We start from the raw sequence: 16,376 nt of genomic DNA, 5'->3' as shown, positions 1-16,376 counted from the left end.
TGGCCGACCCCGGCGCTCACTGCCGCGGAAATCAAACCGGGTCACCGCCAGCCGTCTATTAATAAACAGACTGAGAAAACACGGGCACGCCCACCGGCTTTGATTTACGACCGAGGAGGAGAGGCGTTCGGGAGAAGGGTGCATCGAGACCCCCTGCTGCGGGACTTCAGATCGGCCCGACCGTTCCGTCAAAAACGAATCTGGAGCGAGCGGGAGAGCGGAGGCCGTTACGTTCAGTTCCGAGGACGGTCTGAAGATTCTTATCTCGGCTCTCAGGGCTCGCCTCTGCCGGTTTAACACGGTCCAGAGGTGCCGAAATAAACACTCGTCTCCACTTCTGCTTTAAGCGATCATGGAAACAGGACACACCAACACATCGCTAACATCCACCAGGCGGTCTATACAAAGTTCGTAAAAAATGTTGAACTATAAATGTTTATTATTTCTGAGGCAGTCAGGGAAAACATGCATAAACATGGCTGCCCTGACTTCATCTATATTCACAGAGATGCCCTGAATTTAAATAACTAAATTTCTAAAAACAATCATGAGTGGAAATTACATCATTAAAGCTGGGTGTGAATGCTATGAACAACTTTAAGTAACACGCTTTCGGGGTGATAGACAGATCATTTAGATCTGCATTCCAACTCCCTGCGCACAAGCTACACAGTGAAATGTAGTGTCATTTCGACTCTAAGAGTAAATATGAGTCCAACTGGGACCACATCCACTCTGTAAGAGTTGATTTAACACTGAACACTTCACTGTGTACAGCCCACTGACAATGGATACAGTGGGGAGAAAAGCCACAGCACATTAAACCTGACCCAACATACAGTATAACAGGTCAGACTGAGGAGTATTCAACCTAAGTAGCATGATGCTATACTGTAACTATGTCCTTGATTAAGTTTTGTCTTTAAAGGGATAGTACACTTTTTGGCGTTTTGTGATATTATTGCAGGTTCAGTGCATATCTTCTATAGTTGCAGGTGTGTGATGTCCTGCTGACTTTATTATAGTTGGTATGGGTTTAACGATGGCTGGTATGGGTTTTTTAGTTTAAAGCAAAGAATAGAAATAAATTCATGAAACTCCAAAGCAGCTTGTATGGGGGCGTCCCACACTGACTCTGCTGCAGGCTGCTATTCCAGCCCACTGAGCTACTGCAGGAAATTACATATTAAATCTGTTCTTTCTCCTCTGCTATAAACACGCATACAATAATCCATCCACACTGCCTGAGTTGATTTTTAAGGTATACAACAGCAATATCCGGACCCAACCGCCCTACTTAAATTCAATATGCTCAGGAAAGATGCACCACTTTACACTGAAAGATGGGCCTGCTAACATTGCATACTCTAATATAGATTTATTATGGGGTACATGTGCTTAAAATACAGGTATTTCCGTTGAGACCTGCAAATAGAAAGCTTGCGTGTGAGACCACACACTGTTTTCATACAAAACTGGACAAGTAATGTTGTCCTTAATTAGTAATAAGGTACATCATCAAGAAAACCCCTAAGAATGAGAGAGTACTCCATATATACCTAGAACATGTTTCATCAAATTAGTTCAAGGGGAACCTTCTCTTATATTTAGCCAGAAAAATAAAAAAACTTTTCCACAGTCAAGAACAACACCTCAAAAGCTGTAATGTAATGTCAGAATCATGATGATACACTAAAGCATGCCAAGGGCTGTTCACATTATAAGCAGACCCAAGATCAAGGTCCAGTTCCTGAACATTTAACTGTGAAAATTAATTGAATTCTTCAAAAAAGTCCATGTGCATTTGAAAATAGATGTATCAAGTACATGGAAACCAAATGCAAGTAGATGCACTGCACCAACCCCTGAAGCGCACAACACCACACTATCACCTGCCATCCCACATAGAAATCTTCATCTGGTCCCCTAAAAGTGAGGAGCTGAACTCCCAAAGCGAGGGACAAATATTTTTAGCCTTCAGATCTCCGGTCGGTGCTTAGCGATTCACAGTGTTCCGGACCTAATCCCTGCTAACGGAGCGGAATGTAGCAGTCGGACGGTGCGACCTGTCTGACGGCTGGTTGAGGTTCCCCTGGGGAGGGGGCCTCGTGTGTGTGCGGGTGTGCGTGAGTGTGCGGGTGCATGTGTGTGGGGCGGGGGAGCGGGCCTCGTGTGTGTGCGTGTGTGCCCGTGTGTGTGCGTGTGCATGTGTGTGCGGGTGTGCGTGAGCGTGCGTGCGTGAGTGTGGGGTGGGGGTGCGGGCCTCGTGTGTGTGTGCGTGTGCCTGTGTGTGCGTGTGTGTGAGCGTGTGTGCATGTGTGTGGGGCGGGGGAGCGGGCCTCGTGTGTGGGTGCGTGTGCATGTGTGTGCGTGTGTGTGAGCGTGTGTGTGTGTGTGTAGGGCATCGGAGGGTGGCCACTGATCTTCTGGGTGTGGGAACAGCTGTACCCGGGTGACCTGTGATGGCACTCCCAGTTTGCAAACTGACTGAGGCACGCCAGCTTGAGTTCCCCACAGAGCAGTACAGAATGCCTCCGTGCTGGAGTAACTGCCCTCGCTGTGTGCCATAGACATGCACAGGCGGAGGGCAGATTAAAGGGCATATATTCTCAATACACAGAATATTTAAAATACCGTTTGCCTGCAGGGCTTACCTTAACACGAATACAACTGCATTTTGGATTACAACCATAATTACCATAGTAATACGTATTGCTTGACAATGACCATAAAGAGAAATTAATTGGAAGTTTTCATGTAAAATACCAATATGCTTTAAAATTAACCTCAGTCAAAATTTTCTGTTGGACATGCCGATGTTTACAGCGAAGATCCAAATTTTGTCCAACCAAATACTTTCATGTTTAACTCATAGAAGACCTTTTAATGTCTCAGTGCAGACACACTGAATCTTCAATAGAGGATTTTTCCCATATAAGGTCTCCTTAAAATCTAATCTGCAGTCAGTGATAATGGACTCTGAAAAATAAATCTTTCCACTTTCACAAGACACTGTATTTTTATGCTTCCCAACACAAGCGCCTGTGGTACTTCATATCTAATGTACTTGTGTGGGAGTGTGAAGACAGTAGGTTCTTCTAGAGAAAGTAAATTGTGCTTCAGCATGGATAAAAAAATAATAATAATTCAATCAAGCAAAGCTTGTAAAACAGAAACAGTGGCTTCATTATCCCTGAGGGAGAGAGGATGAGAATGAGAGGGCGACTTTCATCATAGACAAATTATTAAAAAAGCATTCCACTGTCAATGGACATAACTGTATGCACGCTCGGCCTTCATCAATCAAATCCATACTGTTATATCAAACCCCTACTGCGTTCACTCACTCCCAGAGCTCCCTCTGTGTTCCCATCTCCAATCTGCTGATATGAAGATAAAGATAAAAATGACGATAAAAGGAGAATGTGCTTGTTTGGCAGGCGTCCTGGTGATGGAAATCTCACGACAGCAACACATTTCTCATTGGGCCCTTCCTACCCGCACCCCCTGTGACATCACTTTCACAGGCAGACCTCGAAGCCACTCCTCTAACCCACAGCTTCCCACCAGAGCTCTGCCCCGTTTCTGAGAACGAATCAGCCTGCAACTGGCTGAGGACTCTACCTCATGTTCACTGATAGGTCCTAAATATCTATAATTGTGCTTGATGAACACATTTACCTGGCACTTGGATCAAAGGACAGGCATTCAAGGGGACATGTGGGTCAACTGGACAATAAATTAAAAACTAATAAACAAATATGACACAGACATCTAAAAATAGTACTGATATCTAAAAATAGTACTGATAAAGCCAATAGTTATGAATTATCATATGTCTATAAATGCTGTTTAATATGTAATCTGCTCTGACTGCATACTGCTCATGATATGACACATCCAAGTGGTTGCAAGCAATTATTAGATTATATTATGGCCTAGTAAAACACAGTCAACACTTTCATATGTGTCTTATGTGGTAAAAATACAAACTACAATCCCCACCCCCCACCAACCTTTCTATTCCCCAAAAAACCATGGTAAAAACTGGGGGGTCAGCACTGCAGTGCTGGTGTTCTAGGCGTTTCCCCTTATGTGCTTAAGCAGTCGCGTGTGGGAGGGTGTGTCCGTGATACAAAAATGTCTTTCCCTGCATTCCGGCTGCAGGCCAGGCACAGATGCCTGTAAAACAATCTCAGCGTATCAGTGGAGCCCCAGGAGAAACAGAGCCAAAAGAACACGAGATCAAATAACATCCTGAAATATAACATCCAAAATATAAGGCACAGACATTTAAATCAATGTGCAAATAGGCATACGGAGTTGCAGAATCAGTCAATAGTATAATATATTTGTTTTAACAGAAATTACCACATTTATTATCATTATTATTGCTGCAAAATCTGCTTCAGTTAAATATTCAGCAGTAAATTGATTGCATGTAGAAATGGCTTGATAGGGCAGGACAGATTACATCAGCGACAAAAGAAATGACCTCATCAGTGAGATCCAATAATCAATCAGGAAATACCAAAAGGAGCAAAAACCCAGCAGACACAGAACTGCAACTGATGATTAATCAAGAAGATCAATGTCCAGATACATGACTGCCAATCATCACACTAACACACCCCCTGATTAAATTCCTTACTCTAAGGGGGAGACTCACAGCCTACCAGGCAGGATCCCTGAGGTCTCATGATGCTGATACAGTTATATGAAAAAAGATTCTGAACTTGTGGGCTGGCCTAGTTTCACATCCTTCCTGCAGTCTGTATCCCTGGGTCATTTCCACTACAGACCTATGTGGACATATCACTTTTTCTGCAAAATGGAAGCTAATACAAGCAGCAATCATACTCCAATACAAATAAATTCCTTAACAAAAATGGGTTCCGGACACACTCTCCTGTGTAGCACCACCTCAGCCAAATAAGTAGACAAGAACATGAGAACTAAGAAAACTGGCAAGAAGGTGATCCGACCAATTGACCCAACACACCTCTGGCTAAAATACACGCAAGATAAAATACACGCGTATCACAACTGGCTCCAGCCATTGCAATACATCAGCAATTACTGCAGCTGAGGACTAGCACGCAAACACTTTTTACTGCTGGACAGTCTAAACAAACTGCTTCTCTTAAATTGCAGCGCATGGCACCGTTTCGATTGTTGTCAGTAGTGGGGTTTACCACAGACCTCTTTAGCCTTGCTGGTGAACTATGACCAAACTGCCATTCAGAATGGCCAAGAGACTAAAGGTCAGGAAAGAAACACGTATTTGATAATAATAAAGGCTTGAATCAGATTTCATGCTTTTAAAAAACCAACAGCCACATTGGGTGGTTAAGAAATAACATAGCAGATAATCTTACAGAAAACGATAGGCAAAAGTGCAGCTAAGGACAGGTCTAGAATAAGTAATCCATTTAAAAGGCGTGTGAGAGTAGATCTGTCATGGGCATAGCTGATCACACATCAACTACATGGAATGACATTTCAGACTGTAATAAGTTTTATCAAATAAAGAGAACAGGGCATCTGAACTTTAGATGAGCTATCAACACATTTGTTAAATATGGAATGACTCGTCAGCTACAGTATAATGTCAAGCCATATAAATATAACTTATACAGCACGTGTAGTGTTAATAGTATTTGTGGAAATTTCAGGACCACGCGTTAACGTCAAAAATATTTGGCTAGCTATCAAGCTGGCCAGTCATCTCATATCTAACTAGTCAGCAATAAATAATCAAGTTCAAACTAGATACAGAGTTCCGGAAGCAACTTTGCTTGTCGAAAGCTTGAATGATATGATCATAGTAATTGCCCAGCTTTAGCTACTTGGCACTGGAATTCTCCCAGCAGTTACCATGGCAAATTACCTGTATGTTTAAAAGCCAATTTGGAATTCTGAAGTACGTTGAGAGTTCCACAAATGGTAAGTCAATGAAGAACATTTTAAAAATCTTTATAGGCTTTACAAGTCTTTTGAAAAATTATGAAACGTACAATTTTGAAAAGCACAAGCGAGGGGGTGCTGGCTCAATCGGTTAAGACACCACGCTGTGGTGCACGTATGAGCCTCACAGCCCACTACTGTGCCAGGGCCGACTGTGGCTGGTAGCTCCACTGGGCAACGTGCAAATGGAAATTGTGTCACCCATAGTATGAGAGGGTTCAGTCAGTTTGGTGTCCACATTTCATCGCTACCTAGCAATCTCCTTCGGTGGATCTGGTGCTCGTGGACTGCATGCTAATGCTGCATATGAATGGTCTTCCTCCGATTCGACTGTGCATGAGCTTAGCTGTACCATGCAATGTGAAAAAAGAAGCTGGTGATACCAAGCCGTGGATGTCTGCACTCTCACAAATTGGCAGTGGGTTTCAGCTGCTGCGGTTCAGAATTAGGGTGGGAACAGGATATGACCAGCAGCATGTTGGACGCAGATTTTTATTTTTAAAAAGAATAACAAACACTAGCTTTGCATTTCGTCTAGCTTAAAAGTTACGAGGACACATATCCAGAAGAAATGAAATAATAATATTAATGTAGACCTGGCTAGTTTGGGTCTGGGCTGTGTCATTGACAGACTATGACTGGAAGCCCACAGTAAAGAAACATTTTGCTTTGTCCCAGTGAGGTAGGGTGTGTTTAAACCACCCAAGGTTCCCGGGTTTATTGCTTCACAGTGTCGCTGTGTTTCGTCTCAGGGTTTGTGTTGCTTTGTGTTTCGTTTTGCCTTGAGTGCTGTGGCACTTGTTGACACTTGTCATTTCTTCTTTCATCCCAAAGTTACTAGGCAGCCATTGTGTAGAAGACTCCAATATACATAACGTGCAACCAGTAAATTCTCCACAGTGGCAAAGTTATCGCACACTAGCGGTGGAGTTAATGGAGTGATTATTATCTTGAGCATGTTGGAGAGAGAGAACTTGGCTTGTCTGAGACCACGGTCATTCCCCAAGACCTAGACAAAGACTTTCAGGGTCCAGACCAAGACCACGTTTATGTGGTCCTGAGAGATCTCGAGACCAAGACCATGGAATCAAGACTCCATTGCTGATGTCCAGCCACTGCTTCTTTCCAGACCATTCTCCCCAAGCTGAGCTCTCTCAGACATAAGCCGGAAGAAAACACTTTATATTCAGCTGTGGCCAAGCACACCACTCGACTGATCGGTGGATTGATCTCCCTCTCTGGACGATGCTACAGCCAATCAAACAAGCCACAGTTGGTACTGGCACAGTACCCCAAACCAAAGCTATGGGGCCCACCTACACACTGGAACAGTGCCTTAACAGGCACCCAGTAGCCACTAGTAATGTAACAACAGGATAAACCAGAAAAATATCCTCCTTCCCACAAAGCCAGTGGCAAGACTGTCTGGTATTGGAAGAGAAACAAGACGTTCCTTTTCTGTGGCTAGTGCAACTGTGGGGCAGAGGGTGCTGTACACACTACTGTGTGTGACTTGATCAGGTTTCTTCACAAACACAACTCAGCCAAAGCAAATTCTATTTCGACAGTTTTCACTACTTACTTGTTAAATCCTACAGCAGGGCTGCCCAACCCTGCTCCTGGAGATCTACTATCCTGTAGGTTTTATTTTCAACCATTAATTTGGCATACCTGATTCTACTAATTAGCAGCTCAATGGGATATCTAGCTGTTGAATCAGCGGTGCTTTGCTAGGGTTGGAATTAAAACCTACAGGACAGTAAATCTCCAGTAACAGGGTTGTGCAGTCCTGTCCTACAGTGTCTGTGTGTGTGTGTGCGTGTGAGTGTGTGTTTGTGTATGTGTGTATGTGTGTGTGTATACAAAGCCTTATGCAGCATTCAAATATATCTAGGTAAGAGGCAAAGGACTCAGGATCAAACAGGATTAAACAATCAGCATGACCATCCTCAACAGTGAAAGCCAATTCTGGCTGCACATAGCCACTCAGTGGGTTTACTGGCAGTCTATGCAGATGGTACTGATGTGTGTATGTGGAAGGACAGTGGGCTGCTGTCACATAAAGAGGGGCCTGTAAAGCCTGGTAGCTCCCTGTCTCAAACCTGCTCTCGGGGTACCTATTTCACAGAGCCCTAGAGTGAACATCTGGCTCATGCGCATCCCACTGCCGGGCCAGATGTCTGACCCACAAAACCCCAGTCAGCCTCCACAAAATCTCCCATTCAGCCTCTACAGGAGTGATACACATAGCAATGTGTATTAATTCCACACACATTGCTATGTGCAGAAGTGATCTCATAGGGTTTTCGCAATAATGAGCCCAAGAAGCCAGGACTGATCCAGCTTTAAGAGGACAACACCACTCCCCTGACAAACAATCCAGGCCTCCAAACAGCCTCAAACAGCTTTTAACAGAGCACTTATCTTGTGGGTTCTGAACGCCAGCATTCACTGGAACCCTCCACAAAGTTACACAGAAACCCGTCTAAACTCCCTGTGGTCTATACTGAAGTAACATTTTATCTGCAGCACATAAACGTGTCCCCCATAGTTCTGAGAAAACGCTGAACCAGCTGTCTGGCCTAGCAGAGCACAAACAAAGTGCAGAGGATTTCAGCTGTATAGCAGCTACTGTGTCCCACGGCAACACAGCCATCGCAGACAATCTGCTGGAAAATTAATGAAGCATTCCTAAAGGCCTTCCGTAATAGCGCTAAGCCAGATAAATCCCAGCAAATTCCGCACACTCATTTGCTGGCCTTCCTCTTATCAAGTGAAGCTCCACTACGTGCAACCTTTGACCTCTGAACCCGGTCCGCCCCGCGACGGTGAGACCATCATCAACCAGCCTTACTCGCGAAGGCCTGATACAGCTCATTTGCCTCCTGCACCGCAGGCCTCAGAAAGCTTCTGGGGTATTTGCAGAGAAATTCCATTACAGAGACTTTCCCTGCCCTCATCTGACAGCCTGCTGGGGCTGGCTCCAGACCCGTAGCTGGCAGTGACTGAATGTATTAAAATGTCCCTAAAAAGTCACAAGTCCCCTCTTTCTTCTCTATCTCCAGAACTTTCCATGATTAACCCGGCCTTTGACCTGCGAGAACTGTGCCCCGTTTCCTCTGTGAGGAGATGACAGAAGCAGATCACAAGATGGGGGTGAGACACAGGCACAAATGGGCCATCAATGAGCATTGCAGGACTCCTTCAGTACTCCTCGGTTCTTCCTGTAGGTTCAGTGCCTGGACAGCAGAGTTTTCAGCAGTAATACAGGAACACAGCACTGGGGAAAAGGAACTGAAGCTTACCTGCAAGAGAACAAAACACAAAGACACATAGTTAGTACAGGGTCATCATTGCAGAGCAATACATTTTCAAAAGTATGTTCTGTCGATTTAAGCAGAAGAAGAGGCAGGCATGAACCATATAAGCCAGAGCATTTTCCTTTCAAGTGCAAACTGTAAGATGTGACCTTCAGAAACTGAGGACTTTGTAGACCATCTAAACATATTTTTTAAATTCTTCAGGAAAATTGGAAAAAAACTTTTTAAAGATGTCAGACATTTTTTCACGCTGAATGTAAGTTTGCCATTTTTTCTTTGTTGATAAATTTGCCCAACTGCTGTAATAATAACATAGGCGCCTACAAAGAGGTGGGAACTGAGAGAAATTGACTAGTGCTGTCTGGCCTTGCCAAGCAACACACACTGTTGAAGAACTAAATGTGTGTAGTTCACTTTTCTGAAAGATTCAATATTTACTGGACCAAGGCCAAAACAGTGCACTGATTCATGATTTGTCCATCAGCTTTTATACTGCTCCCAGCATCTGTTATTGCACTCATCCAAGTGACATTAAATAACACAGCTATCTGTGAAGAAAAAAAGATACTGCTCACAGAAGATACTGTTCATAGATTCTCCAGCCTAAATTCAGACTGGATCGCCACTGCTGCCTGCCTGCTCTCAGCTTTCTGTAGAATCATATTCTAAATCTAACCCATCATCACAGTCCCCTTTAAATAAAGTACGACTGAGCAAACTGCCATACACTCGGAGACAAAGAGGTTACACATACACACACAAGTGGCATTGCCACTAGACAAAGTAGACAAAGAAGACAAAGTGGTCTCTAAACTTGGTGGAGAATCTGTTTAGGAAACACAATGGCCAGGTCCTTCAGTACACCACAGCACTTCCTTGTAGACTTCAGGGTTAACAAAATATGGAGAATAGACAGGACATGAGGTATCCATGCACTGGAGCAATATCAGAACTAGTCATGTAACTCAACAGAACAGCATTGTGCCACTTTGAAATTAATTTGCAGCTACTTCAGGTGCCTGTCTTAAGTCTGTTTATTTAGTCATGATGAACCTGGTCCATATACACTGTAGTGAAAGACATGGGTTATCTGTTAGGTTAACAAATCAACAACAAATGACAGATGTGAAGGAGAACAGCTCAGGAGAAGAATGGTTTCAGGTCTTAAAAAGTTTTACCAATAATTTGGCAGCAAACTAAAATTCTTCTGGACCAACACTGCTTCAGGGTTAGGGCTTGGCAAAGTTGTTGATATTATCTGATACCCTCAGTACAAAGTGGTATTCCCTAATCAGTGTCAACTGCATACTTGCAATTAAGAGCAGTGGTATGGGGGAGACAGTGAGTGCAGTACATTGTAAGGCCAACCCTCTATATAAATCCCCCCATGTGCCTGGGGGCTCCATTCTCTGCTATGACATTACAGGTACTGTGATCATATCTCTGCCTTTTCAGCTTTAACCCTGTCTGAGTAAATGGAGAAAAATAAGGATGTCAAACTGTCCCCTCTCAGCCAAAAACAAATATGTTACTGGCCTGTATTCAATCCACAATTTCTCCTTAACATTGATTATAATATCAAAAGGAAGAATTGTACTCCCCCCCCCCCCCCATTTGCTTAGTTAGTTTTGAGTTATTTTTTTATGATTTCTGAGCTTCCCAAATGTATCCGTGAAGGGAAAAAAATACTTCTTTAATTTGTTAGTCAAAGTTAAAGACACCTGTTTAAATTCCTGCCACTCTTCATTTTAAGTTCAGGTCTAATATCCAATATCTCATATCCATGAGGTTCTAGGCTGTACCTGCACAATTAGTTGGAAAGTATATAGAAAGAATCTATAACCATGACAGGTATGGTCTTGAAGGGCCTTGGAATGAGCTATTCCTGACTACTATAAATCCTGGCAAGCAATTACATGCAGTCAAAATCTTTCTCTATCATTAATCATTCCCTAGTGTCAGTGTGAAGTCTATACAGCTAAGGCCTCTTGGAATATTTAGCTTAGAATACTTTCCATTGATGATTTCTATTGAAATACTATGTCTATGACAGTGCTGAATCTGCAGTACTTGTTTTTAGTGTATAATTAAAATTTGTGTATCAGAAAGAATTTTAAAAAAAATCAGAAATACATATATGAAATATACATTAATTTATTTTAAATAAGGTACGTGCTCTTTATTATTTGCTTAAATTTCAGGGGTAGCAAAAAGTCAAGCTTTTAAAGAACGGCATCACTTTAAATAATGTTGCTTTAGAAAACATCTCAAACCTCACTCTAAATAGCACATCTACTTTTAAGACTGTGAACGGATTTATTTTCTGGCACAGTATAGCATTAATGATCTAATAATTACTGTGGTGAAAGTTGAGAGGACCCAATCAGCGCATATAGACCCTGTTAGAAATTTCACCAAATATGCGCAAGAAAACCACACCGCTTGTGCATTTAAATGACTCGGCTTAATCAGAGTACATTGAGTGGTATGACAAGTTTTATTTGTGTTTTCTTCTCTAACAGAGCTCTTAGCTACTGAAAGTTCCACAATGCCACAATAGCCATGCTTTTTGTCAATTTTTTCGATTATGCAATGCACCATACAACAAGGGCTAGGTTCAACCTTAGGTTCTTATCTTCCAAAATTGCTAACAATGGTAATCCTTTAGGTTAACTGCGTAAATATTTTCCATAGCAAGTCTTCAGCTGATAGTACCCACAATTGATTTTCAAAAAGGCCAAGCGGTAGTCAGTTTTCATTATTTTACTGTAATCAACAGCCCCCTCACCCCCAGGAAGTATCTATCTTTATGCCAGGTGGCCCATCGCCACAGTTCTGAGCCAGAATGGATACCACACTGTACACTTGTACTCAAAGGAATGAATGAAATGGTCTTTGTCTACATGGCATGCATGCAAAGCCTCATGGGTAACAGCATGAGCAAATACTGTAGTCAACATAGATTCCACTCAATTCTCATCTTGAGGAAAATATGTATATATTCTGCACAACAGTGAAACCATTTTTCACTGGTGTACCAGGCTTGTTAATGACAGCGCAGAAGCTTATTCGTTGCAATATCCAAAAATAATCTGGTATTTAAATTTCTCGGCGGTCAGACAATCAAGTCTACCCCGAACTCCGAATAACCCTCTAAATGGCTCTCCAAAAAAGGCTGGGCTATATTTGCGAGCGGTATTTTGAGCAGCACGAAAGCAGCGCATATAACACGACTGCATTGTATGGCTGCCGTCCTGAGGACAGGTTTGGGTGGCCGGTTGACCAGGCAGTCCTCCACAGAGGCCAGTCATGAAAGACTGCGAGGAAGGAGACCACCCACTGTGGCAGCTCGGCTTGTGAGCGCGTTCCTGGAATGCATCGTTTGTTCATTCCATGGTTTCGTAATTTTAAATACACAACATCGAATTTTGTGTATTTAAAATTATTAATAAATTTAAATAACTAATGAGGACTCCTGGCACAGACCAACAGTAGATGAGTCTAAGCACACCATGGTGACTGTGCAGTGTGCTTAGACTCACAGCTCTTCACTAGATACTGCCATTAGATCTGTATCATCATGGGAGCAGCAATAGAAGGAAGGCCGCAGCTGTCTGATCACAGAGGCTTAAGGGGTTCGCGGAACGCATACACAGACCCCACCCTGGACTCCTACTCAATCTCCTGATGTTATCATGGCACAAGCCAATAGAAAACAAAACAAGCCTTTTTTGCAATTGTTTTGAAATTATTGGTGTACAGTTAATATTTCAAACTCTTACAGTTATACAGCGTTCAGACATACATCTATGACATGTCGGCAGGAAATTTCTTCTCCCAAAACATGATCAAAATGATATATTCTCATCATTCTTAGAGATACAGCACATGGCCAAAAGGATGTGGACACCAGACATCCAACATCTCATCCAAAATTATGAGCATTAATACGGAGTTTGTCCACCCTTTGCTGCTATAACAACCTCCACTTGTCTGGGAAGGCTTTATACTAAATGTTAGAGCATTGCTGCAGGGATTTGCTTCCATTCAGCCAAAAGAGCATTAGTGAGGTCGGGCACTGATTGGGCAATTAGGCCTGGCTCGCAGTTGGCTTCCCAACTGATTCCCAAGATGTTGGATGTACTTGATGCCAGGGCTCTGTGCAGGCCAGTCAAGTTCTTCCAAACCGTTTTCAAAAAAACGATTTCTATATGGACCTCACTGTGTGCCTGGGGGTATTGACAAGCTGAAACAGGAAAGAACCTTCCCCATACTGTTGCCACAAAGTTGGAAGCACAGAATTGTGTAAAACATCAGTGTATTAAGATTTCTCTTCACTGGAACTAAGGGGCTTAGCCCAAACCATTAAAAAACAGCACCAGAAACATTTGGTCATATAGTGTATGAATAAATGCATTTAAACAACATTATCTTCAAATCATAGTTTATAGTATTAGGCTAAGTTATGGGAATGACCCATAACTAAATGCTAATCATGAAAAAGTTTAAAAACGGTTCCCTTCTGATGCCATCATTATAAAATAGCAACATTATCCATATACAAGTCAAATTTTCTGAACCATAACCATAACCATAACCTCTTTGGATGTCAAAAACAGTAATCAATCAATGTCCCACAATGCTAACGTCAATAATATGTACTGTGCACTCAACCCTTCCTGTACCAAATTCACCAAAAAATGTTCTTCCTTTCAACTATGAAAGTTGTGTCCTTGTTTCCATGTACCTTGCTTGACTGTCAGTAGGACCAATGTGTTTTATATTCTACAGCATGGAAATAAAGGCAGATTTATTGGTGTGATGCATGGACAGTTGGTGGGCATTTGCATTTACATTTACATTCATCTGGCAGGGCCTTCAGTCCAAAGCAACATACGAAGCCTTTATGGTAAATGCCACCAAGTGAAAATAGCAATAGTAAAACTACAGACATTGAGTACAAGCCTAATAGAATGGATGGAATTCAATATCAAGTGAACAAACACCTAATACAATGTTCTTAGTCCTAATCGATATTCCAGTAAAACAAAAAAAAGCTTAAATAGATTAGATAGCTTTAAAACGTGATTGATAAAGAAATTGCTATGATGTACATGAGACATTTGACTAGTACAAAACAATTCATTTTGCAGGAATATAGTCAGAGTAAATCCTGTTGTAGCCATGCTGCAATTGCAGATGTTTATCGCCGAGGCACTAATAGCGGGACTGCAGGCTTCTGGTTCCAAAGAGCACAGCAGTAAAAATCAGCCATTGTAATTTCCAGAAGACCTGGTGTTTATTTGAAAGACTGAAACACTGTACAGAAGCACAGGAAGGCAGCACTGCTCACTACCCTTACATATATGCTCTTCCTGCAAGGCCACGGCATAGAGAGGAGAGTTATTGAGAGTCAATGGAACAATTTACACATGGAAAAGGGGACAGGAGAGGAATGAAACACGTGACCTTAACAGACGTGAACAAGAATGCCCACCTGGCAAGGCCACCAATCAGCAGATCCTGAACGAGTTGCTGCCAGATTATGATGCAGCACAGTGCCTATTCATAAATACAGAATTGCTAGACCAGAATCTGAACACCTCATTGAACAAAGTTCTATAAATCAGTAACAGCAGTGCCATAATGTTCCTCCTAATGAAGATGCAGATTGACAAACAGTCCCACAGGAAGATATAGACTCAGATGCTTGTTTGACATATAGCAAAGATGGGTTGCTACAGTGTGTTTATGTGACCTGATTGCTTATCTGGCTTGTCAATGAACTATCTCAGTGGTTCCCAAAGTGTGTGTGTGTGTGGGTGGGGGGGGGTGTACAATAAGACAAAATGCCCTATTACCAAAGGGAGCCCTGACCAAAAAAAGTTTGGGAACCACTGAACTAGCTGCTAGCGGTTAGCTAGATGAGCATATACACCTTCATTCAATTCAACAGGGGTTACAGAAACACTTATGTCAACTAAAGCGACTTCCATATCTGATTTAGAAGGTTACTTATGCCCAATATGGCCACTCCAGTTTTCATTTAGTGATGCGCTGCTTTTATATGGGTGTCATGATTGGTCACCCTATATCTACTCTCTCCCTTCTATGTACATCTGGTTGCACACTCAAACAGTACCTGAGCTAGTAAAGTTAACAGGAGATCTGCACCTGGGCCAAGACTCCTGAAACAGTCGTGGAACAGAGTTGTCAAACATACAGACAGAAAAGACAAAAAACAGAATGAGAGAGAGAGAGACACGTTTTCGAACGTCACCATTGCCTCTCTGCCTTTATAAGGACTGCTGCTCTAGCAGGCATGTTAGCATGAGTAAAGACACCAGCATCGCTTGCATAAACCCCAGCTATTTCTCCCCACCAGACAAGCGCTGCAGGCCAGTGTGATTCAGCGCAAACCGGAGGGTCCCCCAACAGGACAACAAACTGGGACGATATTTTTAGAAGACGCCTCAACTTGCCGTCTTTTGGACAATCAGCTGGGGTTTGGCTGAGGGGCAAATGAGAAACAAAGAGAAAGCGAGAGACAGCAAGAAACATAGACAGAGAGAGAGCAAGACAGAAAGGGGGGGGGGGGCAGCAGGACAACTGTCTAGAGACTATGAATGAACACACATATGTGCAGTCCTCAAACTGCATCTATTAACAACCCTGTTTGAAACGGTGTCCTGTAAATCACAGAGAGGATTCTACACACCAAAATAATGATGAGTGATACTTATCCATACTACAAATACATAAAAGGAGTGTTCTTAAATAGCATCTGATTATTTCAGTTAATGCTCATTGCTTGGCAACCTGAAATACTATGATTCATTAGGTTATGGAGTAAGTACCCAGAGACTTTTTAAAAACACCTGTGACCATGTTCATGTGTGACATCACATGCATGGTGTGCAATGAATAACAGCTGTCACAGATAAAGCTAAAGGTCAAAACAAGAGTAACCAAGGCATTACCATGAGATACCCTGACACATATGTTCACATGCAGAAGTGACTCTGAATCAGTGAGAGTTCAGAAGTAAAGAGGTCATTTTAGGGAATAGCTATACAGACATGGCAGACG

At 42.6% G+C, this 16,376-nt stretch overlaps 1 protein-coding gene across 10 annotated transcripts in view; it reads right to left on the bottom strand.

Annotated features, from left to right (window-relative positions):
* Positions 1–16,376, bottom strand: part of pleca (plectin a) — a 201,151-nt gene that overhangs the window by 139,686 nt on the left and 45,089 nt on the right. The gene's annotated exons all lie outside the window — the stretch shown is intronic.

The sequence above is a fragment of the Anguilla rostrata genome, chromosome 1 (genome assembly GCF_018555375.3).
Source record: "Anguilla rostrata isolate EN2019 chromosome 1, ASM1855537v3, whole genome shotgun sequence".
Lineage (NCBI taxonomy): Eukaryota > Metazoa > Chordata > Actinopteri > Anguilliformes > Anguillidae > Anguilla > Anguilla rostrata.
The sequence above is the reverse complement of the archived record's forward strand: the minus strand, read 5'-3'. Positions and strand labels throughout refer to the sequence as shown.